We start from the raw sequence: 12,873 nt of genomic DNA, 5'->3' as shown, positions 1-12,873 counted from the left end.
GATCTATATTCTAAACAGACGTGAGCTTTGATTCCTTGTGCAGACCGTGAGCCACTATAACATCGCTGAAGATTAGACACCCAACCCACAAATCTGAAAAATACAGGAAATGACGACGTTTAGGTCCGTCTTGGAACATTATCAAGTTGATTCCTTATAGTACTGTTAATCTATCCAGTTTGTATGTTAACCCATGAGATAGCTGATTATCTACCAGACACAAGTCTTGACCCATGAGAGGGCTGTTGATCCAGTTTGTCAAGTGTTTGTACTATTGAAAAGACTGTTAATCTAGTCATTAGTCTTGCTCCCTGAGAGAGTTACTGTTCTATCCAGTGCCAGTCTTGACCACTTGAGAGGGATCTTGACCTAGCCAGTAAGAGTCTTGACCACTGAAAAAGGATGCTGATTAGACCATTTCGATGCACGTCACTTCCAGCGTTTCCTGATGAAAATTCCACAATTCAGGACCATAGAAAACTACATACATTAAAACTACGTATTGCAGGAGCATATGCAACCTTCTGGCATTTAAATTTTTGAATAAAGGATAAATGCACTAAATTTATGCGCCGCAGCCTAATAAAACAATCATTAAATAAATCGTAAAATAAACACATATCTTCAACTCTAATGCCTTGACATCCAATAAATTTTGTCTCGACGCAAAACTTCCCTCAAGTATCCAAATGTTATTAAACCATGGAAGGGAAATCGACAAATAAATGCCAATTAATATATAATGGTATAAAGATCATATACGCCCATTGGTGTGCCTCGCGACTCGACGTCTTTCTCATAGTAGAAATGAAAGCCACTTCGACACCTACAACGATATCTTCACACGCTACAGTAGTAATGACACGACGCTACAGTAAATATATCACGATACCCTCACACGCTACAGTAAATATATCACTATACCCTCACACGCTACAGTAAATATATCACGATACCCTCACACGCTACAGTAAATATATCACTATACCCTCACACGCTACAGTAAATATATCACGATACCCTCACACGCTACAGTAAATATATCACGATACCCTCACACGCTACAGTAAATATATCACTATACCCTTACACGCTACAGTAAATATATCACGATACCCTCACACGCTACAGACATCTCTAAACCTAGTATCTTTGAACAATAAAAGTTCCAAAACTTCTTTTGCGTTTTAGAAGATCAATTGGGACAGTCTAACAGTTTCGTGTAAATCTTGGACATCACGAGGCTTCAAAAACTCTTGAAAATATGGTTAAGTGATTCACAAGACCAGTAAAGGTGAACAATCTTTTAAAGTAAACGAAGGAAACAAAAACAATTTGCCGGCACACACAAACAAGAGTACGGTGCAAAATTAGATTAGAAATACAGACTGTAAAAAGTAAAGTCATCAAGTTAGCACTTTTTCTTAACTGATACGGAACGAGGCTGTCGTTGAGAATCAGATGAGAAGGATGGCTCTTGGCACTATTTGAGTAAGTTTTGTTGTGATCATGTTGCTTATAATTACTAGCATGGATAATACATGTTGCAGAAGCGTTTATTGTAACAAAGTGCACACACGCTAAGGCTCATGTTTACTGCATCAATACACAAGCTATAATCTATTATTCAATATATATATTTGGAACAGATATAAAGAAATCATATTCTTGAATGTCTAAGTATCGTATTTATACTACAATAAAAGTCTTCATCCTATATCATTTTTAGCGATTTGTTGTGGTTCAATGTAAACATGAATCATATGATATATTTTTGTGTGTCCTCACCTACAAGTGTTTGCAGGACCGAATTTCAGATCCTGGGCCCTGCGATTTAAGTATACTAGCATATCATTTTCCGTGTATGTGGTGTATGTGTGTGTGAGAGAGAGAGAGGAGGATGGGGCGTGAGAGGTTTAAAACTACACACTACATTAAAATTATCATGGAGGATAACATGATGCGAAAACATTATATTTTCTCGAAAAGCAAAGATCGTTGAATACGTGAAAAGATCGTCCATCGCGCTGGAATGAAGAAGACTCCTTCCTCGCTGGTTTTTATTTGTGTAAGAAGATCTCAGCTTACATCTGATGTTGTCGCCGACCTTCCCTCTTTACCCAGACAGAAAAATACTCTCTCAGAAAGCTGTTGCCTGGGTGACTGAAGATGTGAAAGAAATAAAATTGTGGCTTTTATGGTGGTTTCATTTACCCAGAGCCAGGCGGCATGCGGAGCCAGCTGGAGGCTTGAGCTCACCAAGTGATACAGGTAAGAATGACTGCTCTTAATGAATGGCAGTCCGGCAGGTGTGAGAGACTGTGCATTATACCCTGTAATAGCTAACCCCATAATCGAAGTCATACTGTGCTGAACTTGCCCTACATAACAAACAGACTAGTATGAACAAATCCCCAAGGGCCGTGACGAGGGTTCGAACCTACGTCCGAGAGGATCCCAGACGTTGCCTTAATCGACTGAGTTACGACATGGTAAAAGAATTGCAACCGGGAAATCATCTTGATTTACAAAAGACACAAAACCCTGGTTTGTGTCTCGGAGAGACTGCAGGATCCGTTGGTAAATCAGGATGATTTCCCGGTTGCAATTCTTTTACCATGTCGTAGCTCAGTCGATTAAGGCAACGTCTGGGATCTTCTGGAACGTAGGTTCGAACCCTCGTCACGGCCCTTGTGGATTAGTTCATTTGATGCATCACGCTATTGTGATTTCTGTGTATAGACTAGTATGATCAGCGAATAGCTTTTATCTTAATTCAAACGAGTAATTAGTGCGGTCAGGCTCTTAAAGAGCTAGGCTACTGAAAACACGTTAGTCTAGTCATTTTGTTTAAAATTGTACTTACCAATTATCGCACAAAATGTATTTTTCAAGAGTACTGTAATTTTCTAAATCCTCATAAAAGTTATATACATGCAGCAATAACAGTCAGAATGATTAATTGAATTACTTTACTGCCATAAATTACCTACACACATCACTAAGCATATATCCGATCTGTAACAAGCTCAACAATGGCTGATTAAGGCCTGCAGACATTTACATACTGTACAGTTAGATCCACCATGAAGACAGGCAAACCTAACCAGGCGGGAATTGACTTAGTGCGTCTATAACAGCTTATATTAGACATTATCACACTGAGCGAGACCTTCAGGAGAGACAGGAATGCGTGACAAACCTCAATATATGCAGTCGAAAGGAGTGAACACTGAACAAGGACTGATAAGAGTCGTTAATGTGCTACAAACGACCTTCTGAGCAATTCTTGACGTTGTACTCACCTAGTTGTGCTTGCGGGGGTTGAGCTCTGGCTCTTTGGTCCCGCCTCTCAACTGTCAATCAACAGGTGTACAGGTTCCTGAGCCTATTGGGCTCTATCATATCTACACTTGAAACTGTGTATGGAGTCAGCCTCCACCACATCACTTCCTAATGCATTCCATTTGTCAACCACTCTGACACTAAAAAAGTTCTTTCTAATATCTCTGTGGCTCATTTGGGCACTCAGTTTCCACCTGTGTCCCCTAGTGCGTGTGCCCCTTGTGTTAAACAGCCTGTCTTTATCAACCCTGTCAATTCCCTTGAGGATCTTGAATGTGGTGATCATGTCCCCCCTAACTTCTGTCTTCCAACGAAGTGAGGTTTAATTCCCGTAGTCTCTCCTCGTAGCTCATACCTCTCAGCTCGGGTACTAGTCTGGTGGCAAACCTTTGAACCTTTTCCAATTTAGTCTTATGCTTGACTAGATATGGACTCCATGCTGGTGCCGCATACTCCAGGATTGGTCTGACATATGTGGTATATAATGTTCTGAAAGATTCCTTACAGACCGGTGTGTCTGATATACAATGTGGGCCCCATATACAATGATATGGGCCCATGGTGTCTGATATACAATGTGTGCATTATTAAATTTATCCGTCTTTTATGTTTCGAAAATTTGTATACAAATCCAACTTCTGTAACATTATTTAAATAGCCAAATGCTCTGTAATCCAGCCAACAAACACCGTGTTTATAATGATAAACACTGCCCATGATAACACTAATTACTATATGTTCAATCTTTTCTTGAACAGTGCTTCGCTCTGTCCCCGTGTTCCAAGTTTACCTCTACACCCACCTACTGCAAATGCAAATAATTACAAACACCTAAACACCTAGCCTAGGCTTAACTACATAGAATTTCATTATATATATAATATTATTATTTCATATTTAAGAAAACAAAATTTAATACACAGTATTTTAATAATTTAGAGACAGCTGCCGTTTGAACAAGCCTATTTTGTGGACTGGTTTTAGCCAAATAATTTGTAAACGAAAACCAAAACACGTAAACTAACTTACCTATTATGCCTTACTATACATAAATTATATAGGTAAAAATGATTTCATAATCGAGAAAATATAATTTTGATTTGAATACGGTAAAACTCACGAATGTGTCTTTGAAGCCGGCTTTCGTTCAGAATTCTAGGAAAAGAGGACAAGAGTTGTTGCCCCACTATTTACTAGGCTACCAGACCAAACCAGAGGTTATTACACTCAAATATGGGAAAGGTGGGGATTACTGGAGCAGGAAGACCCATGGTGCTGGTACACAAGACAACCACTCCCAACTACCACGCCACCAATAACACAACACATGCCTCAGAAAGTGTTGAACAAAACCTTTTGTCAAGATAATGAAGAACCTGACTCAGTGTGTCACGTAGAAAAGCTTGACCTCCGTGACCTTAAACACCTCAGTGAGGTGTTTAAGGTGAACAATTTTAACTAAAACAAGCACGGTCTAAGAATTGTAGATAAACCGTTACTGTGCTATTATAAAAGGGTTATATAGCGTCTCCTTATCATCCAATCACTATCCTACATAATCCAAAATTTATAATTAATATCTTATATTCAATGCCTGGTAATGAGCCAACACTGCCAGCCACGGGAGCACTCAGGGTCAGGGCCAGATTCACGAGCAGTTATGCAAGCACTTACGAACCTGTACATCTTTTCTCAATCTTTGGCGGCTTTGTTTACAATTATTAAACAGTTAATGAGCTCCGAAGCACCAGGAGGCTGTTTATAACAATAACAACAGTTGATTGGGACGTTTTCATGCTTGTAAACTGTTTAATAAATGTAACCAAAACCGTCAAAGATTGAGGAAAGATGTACACGTTCGTAAGTACTTGCGTAACTGCTTCGTGAATCTGGCCTCATGACGTGTATGGAACAGAAGAGGGAGAGTGACCAGCCTGCGGGAGGGCAGAAGGCCGCCGGTCACCGCCGTCGCCGGCAGGTGCACGGTCCTCTCCTCGCCCACCCTCGCCTCTACGCCAGCCTCGTGCACGCTAACATGAAGTACGAGCCTCAACACTTGCTGACACAGTTGGAGTGATTGTACAAGATATTCTACGGTTCGTGGGTAAGTAATACAACAGTGTTGTGAAGCTCCTCTGATCCAGCGACGTCTTTTGACTTGTTTCTCAACACTGGTTCAGTAATTCAGGTTTCGACGTAGCGTCGGTATATTACATGTGTCGCATCGTCGTTGAGAGTGGCAGTGATTATTAACAATTACTAAAGCTTGAAGAGCAACACAATTCAATATTATTGACAAGGACGCCATTTGCAATTCTAAGAAACTTTGGGTCTCGGCCGCCATCTTGGTTCGCGGACGTGACGTCATAATTACAGCAAGGCGTCGCGCAGCTAAATATTTTTTCCTGAAAACGTCTTGTAATAAGTACTGAAATAACTAAAAAAAATAATAACCTAAAGTCATTTATAAAAATGTTCAGTGGAGGTATACTTTTATTTACAAATTCTGGAGCCTATTGGGCTCTTATCAAATCTACATTTGAAATGACATGTAAATTTGATAAAAATCTTGCTCCTCCACCATGCTCAGTTTTTTTTTAATTCTGTTAAAAAACATTATCGTACAATTTAATGGGTAGACTTACGATACAATATAATGGCTAGATATACGATACAATATAATGGCTAGATTTACGATACAATTTAATGGCTAGATTTACGATACAATTTAATCGCTATATTTACAATATAATGGGTATTTATCATACAAGGTAATGGACAAATTTATCATGCATTGTAATAGATGGGTTTTCGTACAATGTTAGATGTGTTATTCAATATCATGGGAAGATTTACATATAATGTAATGGGTAGATTTACATACAATGTAATGATGCAAGAATGAGATAAAACACGTGAGTCAGTTATGTGTAAGAATCCACTAGGAAAATCTAAGGAAAACGTTCGGAATTTTCGTTTCATTTTCTTAGTGGATTTAGTTTTCCTAGTGTTTGAGATAAGCCTAACGTGTATAATTACACTGACTGCCTATTCCCCAACACTTGAGTTATTAATTAAGTATACATTGTAATGAGTAGATTTATTATACAATGGATCTTATGCTGTCGACTTAAAACGTCAGAATCAGACATTGATATCTAACCTTCCATAATATAGAATGTATATACATGTATGAATTGATACGTATATAACCGGAAGGTAATTGAATTAAAGCCATATAGACGTTCAAGCTTTGGCGAGATAGAAGATTAATTTTTCTTTAGTTTATGTTCAAAACATCGCAATTAAAGAGAACGTTATTTTCTCTTTATTGTCTCGGGGACTGTGATAATTGAATAGTTTTCCCAAGAGGAATCGAATACCTCTATATAATTCAAATTCATGGAACGATAATACAATGCATTTGTAATAACGATCCAAAAACATTAATGCTGTGTGTTTCCATTAATATTTAAGGTTGCATATGCAAAATTAAAACAACAAAAGTATGATATTCTTACAAATAAAGCAAGTCCTTATCGCTAGCATAAGGAATCAACAATGAGATAAAGAACTATCTTAATGAACCACATCTATATTTGAATTGGAAATAAGGGGCTGTTATAAATATGGAATTTCAGACTAATCATGGAATTTGTATGGCCTTCATAGCTCAGTGGCTAGAGCACTGGTCTTGTAAACCAGGGGTCGGGAGTTCGATCCTCCCTGAGGGCTCGTGGTTAACGTTTGTTCTGTTTACTGTCCTGAAAACACCGATTTGTAAAATATGCAAATATGTATTCAATAATTTCACATTCTATGTGAATAAGGTGTCCTAGAATTTGAGTGTTAGTTAATCATTCTGCCCGAAACGCTGCGCGTACTAGTGGCTTTACAAGATTGTAATTACTATACTATGTATCCTCACAATCCCAATGTACCTTCTTGTATATAAATAAATAAATCATTACGAAACAATCGTAGACGCTTGTGTCTAGTTGGCGAGAATCACCTGGAAGATGTTTAGTTTAGTCGTTTATTATACACCCCATATTATACACTTTCCGTTTATATACGTTTATTATACACTTTCCACCACCCGTGGACGGTGGTGGAAAGGGTTACAATGGCACAAAATAGGTTTAGGATCTGGATTCGCATTTAGCTAAACACGTTGTGTACGATGCGAACAGTGACGGATGGAAGGGAAGGTCGTGTGCAGGTTGGAAGAGTGTGATGCACACTAGCGTGATGGGGTTGTGTGTGTGTGGGGGGGGGGGGGGAGGATAAGTTAGGGGGAGGTCAAACTCGCCCCATAAACACCCGTCAGAGTGAGGGGCTCGACAACATGTGACTCGAAACTTTGGGAAATGGAGTAAGAGCTAGAAATTTTTGGTCTAGTTACCATATATGTTCTAAAATATGTATTTGATTTATTGGTTTAAAAATTACTAGTTATGCTAGTTTTATGTGTAAGATGACATGTAAACTCAGCATGTTGGCGTGTGTCTGCCACTTCAGTGTAAACCCCGGGAGCTTCAACTTTCTTGTCTCAGTAGCACTCATTATAGTTTCAAGTGAGTGACAAGAGACACATTTGGAACTAAAGTTTGTAAACTTTTCAACCTATTATTGACCAACTGCTGATTGGTCGGTACAGTGATGACCTCGATTCTTGCAAATTTTGTGTTCGATCGATAGTGGAGGATCTTGGAGGCACGGTTCCTTGGCTTCCTCTTCATATCCCATGTCAAATTAAAATGTTTATTCAGGTAAATATACATAAATAAAAGGTATGTTAATGGATTTATAGATAGAGCTAGTACATACAATACCTAAAATCATTAATACAAGCGTTTCGGGCAAGGAGTGGGGAAAAAATTTAGACTAAAACTTAATACTAATTGAGATTAAGTATAAATTGTGTTGAAAAGGACGGGGGGGGGGGAGGGACATGGCAGAAATCAGCAATTAAACAAGTTGGTAAACAAACAGTATTGTTTGAAAATAGCAAGACATGGGTTGACATTTATGGGGTCAGGTAGCTTACACAGAGTTTTTCTCTTAAACTGGTTGAGAGGTTGTCATGCCTTTGGCAAGATTGGGAAGGTCATTTCACATTCTGGGTCCCTTGATTTGTAGAGCATTTCTAGTTTGGTTAAGGCGCACTCTTGGAATATCAAATTTCTTTGTCCTCATATCCCATATCTCATATGAGGATATGAGATATTATCATATCTCATATCCTATTAATATGCCCTCGTATCCTAATTATTAGTCTGTCATCATAACCCAGCTTGTAGTCTGACCGCATATCATCATATTCATATCATATCTACCACTGTCCACAGGATGGACAGTGGTTAACCACATACCTATCGCGTGGATTGTGGTAGACGCCAGACCCATTCTTCAGACATTGGTGGATGCCATACGCATCCTGTGGACGGTGATGGACTCCATACCAATTCCGTAGACGGTGATGGACGCCATACTCATCCTGTGGACGGTGATGGACGCCATACCCATCGTGTGGACGGTGATGGACGCCATACCCATCCTGTGGACGGTGATGGACGCCATACCCATCCTGTGGACGGTGATGGACGCCATACCCATCCTGTGGACGGTGATGGACGCCATACCCATCGTGTGGACGGTGATGGACGCCATACCCATCCTGTGGACGGTGATGGACGCCATACCCAACGTGTGGACGGTGATGGACGCCATACCCATCCTGTGGACGGTGATGGACGCCATACCCAACGTGTGGACGGTGATGGACGCCATACCCATCCTGTGGACGGTGATGGACGCCATACCCATCGTGTGGACGGTGATGGACGCCATACCCATCCTGTGGACGGTGATGGACGCCATACCCATCCTGTGGACGGTGATGGACGCCATACCCATCGTGTGGACGGTGATGGACGCCATACCCATCGTGTGGACGGTGGTAGACTTCATTCTCATCTTGTGGGCGATAGGAGACGCTATACGCATCATGTAATTACCTAAGTGTAATTACCTAAGTGTAGTTACAGGATGAGAGCTACGCTCGTGGTGTCCCGTCTTCCCAGCACTCTTTGTCATATAACGCTTTGAAACTACTGACGGTCTTGGCCTCCACCATTCTCACTTAACTTGTTCCAACCGTCTACCACTCTATGTGCTCACCTAGGTGTGCTTGCGGGGGAATGGGGTGAGCTTCGGCTCTTTGGTCCCGCCATCCCGTGGACGGTGGCGGACTTTATACCCATGTCATATCTTGATCCTTTACCAATCTCTTAATCTCTTCATAGTTGGAAGGTTCATCTCTGTAGAGTGGAATGGTTCATCTGTGTAGAGCTGGAAGGTTCATCTGTGTAGAGCTGGAAGGTTCATCTGTGTAGAGCTGGAAGGTTCATCTGTGTAGAGCTGGAAGGTTCATCTGTGTAGAGCTGGAAGGTTCATCTCTGTAGAGCTGGAAGGTTCATCTCTGTAGAGCTGGAAGGTTCATCTCTGTAGAGCTGGAAGGTTCATCTGTGTAGAGCTGGAAGGTTCATCTCTGTAGAGCTGGAAGGTTCATCTCTGTAGAGTTGGAAGGTTCATCTCTGTAGAGTTGGAAGGTTCATCTCTGTAGAGTTGGAATGGTTCATCTCTGTAGAGTTGAATGGTTCATCTCTGTAGAGTTGAATGGTTCATCTCTGTAGAGTTGAATGGGTCATCTAGGGGGATGTGTGTGTGTATGTGTGAAAATTAGAATTAAGGACTTGCCCTAAACGCTATGCGCTAGTGGTTGTACAAGAATGTAAGAACTCTTGTATATATAATATAAAATAAAATAATGAATAAACAAATCTCAGGGTTGGATTATTGATCATTAAAAGGGCCAGTAATACCCTGAGCGGCTGTAAACATTGACCTCCATCAAGAAGAGGCAGAGGTCACTCAATAATATACTAGGCTAGAGAGAGTACCATATACGAATAGCGTGTGGTAAACTTCCAAAACAATTAGGATACCACAGTGCCTCCAGGGAGGATCGAACTCCCGGCCTCTGGTTTACTAGACCAGCGCTCTAGCCACTGAGCTATGGAGGCATATATTTAACACGGCGGCGGGTAAGTTTTCAAAATTATTGTTCTACTCTACTGAAGGATATACATCATATAAGGTATTTTAGTCAGATTGTGTCGAGGTATTTTATATTGTACACATAGATTGTGGTTATTTATTTAATACTACACGCAGACGTAGCTTGATATTTCGATAAACCATTTTACTTTGAATGTGAGAATTCTTTTTGAAGTGAAGAATATATTTAATGCTAATAGATTTTTGATAACCCATTTTTCGTTATATTGGCGCCAGGAAGTTTATCCCATCAATTAACTAAACAAATTAACTAGTTTTGATAATCAAGTATATGGAGTTATCGACAGCCTTTTATAGCTTATTGGTTTAAGAAGAGAATCAAAACACTCACTGTTGAGCCATTATTAAATTTGTGATTTAGTTTAAATATCAAATGATTTACTTACCGTACAGCCTTTACGTTTTAAAGTTTATAATCACCTGAATACATTACCTACAGCTTATATAGTAAGAAAGCCTTGGATATGTGGCTGATTTCTGATTATACATGAATGACATATATAATTTTTGAACATTTGTGGCAATGTGATGGAATGTGAACAAATAAATATCATAGTGTGAAAAATTAACATATATGCTGCTTTTCATTTACTTTCTCCACTACATATATTCATTATTTCACTGCCCGAAATGCTTTGCGCAATAGTGGCTTTAGGCATTGTATGTACTAGCTCTATCTATAAATCCGTCAACGTTTTGTATCTCACCTTGTATGTATGTACTTTACCTGAATAAATATTTGTATTTGTATTATTTTTTTCATAATTACTACATTCCATTGAAATTTTTTGGTAGATGTTGGTAATGTGATCATCGTCAGGATGGCCGAGTGGTCTAAGGCGCCAGACTCAAGGTAACTTCCCTTCCGATAGAAGGGCCATGGGCATTCTGGTCCTCTCTGAGGGCGTGGGTTCGAATCCCACTCCTGACAATGCTTTTCTTCCGCATAAGCTACGTTATTGAAGTATCGAACAATTATAGACTTGACCTGGGTCAAGGCTTGACCCAAGGCTTGACCCAGTAGGTCAAGACTCAATTCACTGGACCCGTCTTCCAGTCGCCTCTTACAGCATTTCCCGACTGTCATAGCGTCATACTGTTTCAATATCTCTTGTCTTATCCAAAATTACAGAACTCTGCTACTCTGGATGGTATGTACACATTGTGCTCGTTTTGTTCCCCCCAAAAGTTTATGTTTGTACATTTGACGTTCTAAATGGCATAACAAGTATTTATTTGTATTTATTTATTTATACAAGAAGGTACATTGGGTTTATTAACATTATAGCATTGATGTTTTTACATTCTTGCAAAGCCACTAATACACATATCATTTCGGGCAAGTGGAATGTTAAGAATGATCCTAACGTATCCTAAACCTAAATGAGGAATTGATTGGGAAAGTCATTCCACATTCTGGGTCCCTTGATTTGTAGAGCATTTCTAGTTTGGTTAAGTCGCACTCTTGGAATATCAAACAGATATTTGTTTCTGGTGTGGGGTCCATGGGTTCTGTTACACCCTTCTAGGAAGCGTTTAAGGTCAGGATTGGCATTACAGTTCAGAGTTTTAAATATATAAAGTACACTTGAGAGGATGAATTATTTAGTTTGTGTTAGAGACTGAGAAACTGTATTAATCCATAGTCGTTTTCTGTGAGAAAATGAACATTCTGAAGGAGACACTACGGTAGATTTTATCATTACGGCAGCACTGAAATAATTCCTAAATATCAATATGGAAGAAAATCCATTCAGATGATACTGCATCATTACAAAGAAATCTACACGAACTCTACAAATGTCCATAGGATTAGCAAATTTTATTCAATGTAAAAAATGCAAGTCCTGTTTGCCCGAAACGTGCATATTAGTGCCTTCAGGCTTAGCATATACTAACTCTAGAAATCCAACATTCAGCTTGTAACTGTAATCTTTTCCACTACTGCCCACAAGATGGGTATAAGGTGCATAATAAATGAACTAATCTAAAAAAAATAACTCATTTTGTATGTACTTTTTCCTACATAAACATTATCTTTATTATCTTGTTTGGGATTTAAAAACACACCTCCGATAACATTTGTTTTAACTACACTATATATTTGTAACAAGTCTTTACATATTTACAAGAAATTACAATGGGTTATTTTGTTATTTAGTAAATGGTATACATTCTAGTAAAGTCACTATTTATTGTTACTAAGTAGCAGTTGATAAAAGTCAATCAGTGCCTTGAACTAATCAAACATACTTTTGACTTTGCCTCAGATCTGTTTTTTTTTTTAATTCTCGATATATTTCTGTTCTCAGGCTACTCGAGGCAATCCAAGATGGTAATCAACTCTCTCTTAGGAGCATATATATATATGCTTTGGCTAACTCA

General features: G+C 39.2%; 3 non-coding genes across 3 annotated transcripts; 2 read left to right on the top strand and 1 right to left on the bottom strand.

Annotated features, from left to right (window-relative positions):
- Nucleotides 1-7,007: 7,007 nt before the first annotated feature.
- TRNAT-UGU (transfer RNA threonine (anticodon UGU)) lies at nucleotides 7,008-7,080 on the top strand. Its single transcript has one exon. It is a non-coding gene; the product is annotated as a tRNA-Thr (tRNA).
- A 3,280-nt stretch (nucleotides 7,081-10,360) lies between these two features.
- TRNAT-AGU (transfer RNA threonine (anticodon AGU)) lies at nucleotides 10,361-10,433 on the bottom strand. The gene has a single exon. It is a non-coding gene; the product is annotated as a tRNA-Thr (tRNA).
- Nucleotides 10,434-11,303: 870 nt separating this feature from the next.
- Nucleotides 11,304-11,419, top strand: TRNAL-CAA (transfer RNA leucine (anticodon CAA)). The gene is made up of 2 exons: nucleotides 11,304-11,341; nucleotides 11,375-11,419. It is a non-coding gene; the product is annotated as a tRNA-Leu (tRNA).
- The last annotated feature ends 1,454 nt before the right edge of the window (nucleotides 11,420-12,873 follow it).

This window comes from Procambarus clarkii, chromosome 31 (genome assembly GCF_040958095.1).
Source record: "Procambarus clarkii isolate CNS0578487 chromosome 31, FALCON_Pclarkii_2.0, whole genome shotgun sequence".
Taxonomy (NCBI): domain Eukaryota; kingdom Metazoa; phylum Arthropoda; class Malacostraca; order Decapoda; family Cambaridae; genus Procambarus; species Procambarus clarkii.
The sequence above is the reverse complement of the archived record's forward strand: the minus strand, read 5'-3'. Positions and strand labels throughout refer to the sequence as shown.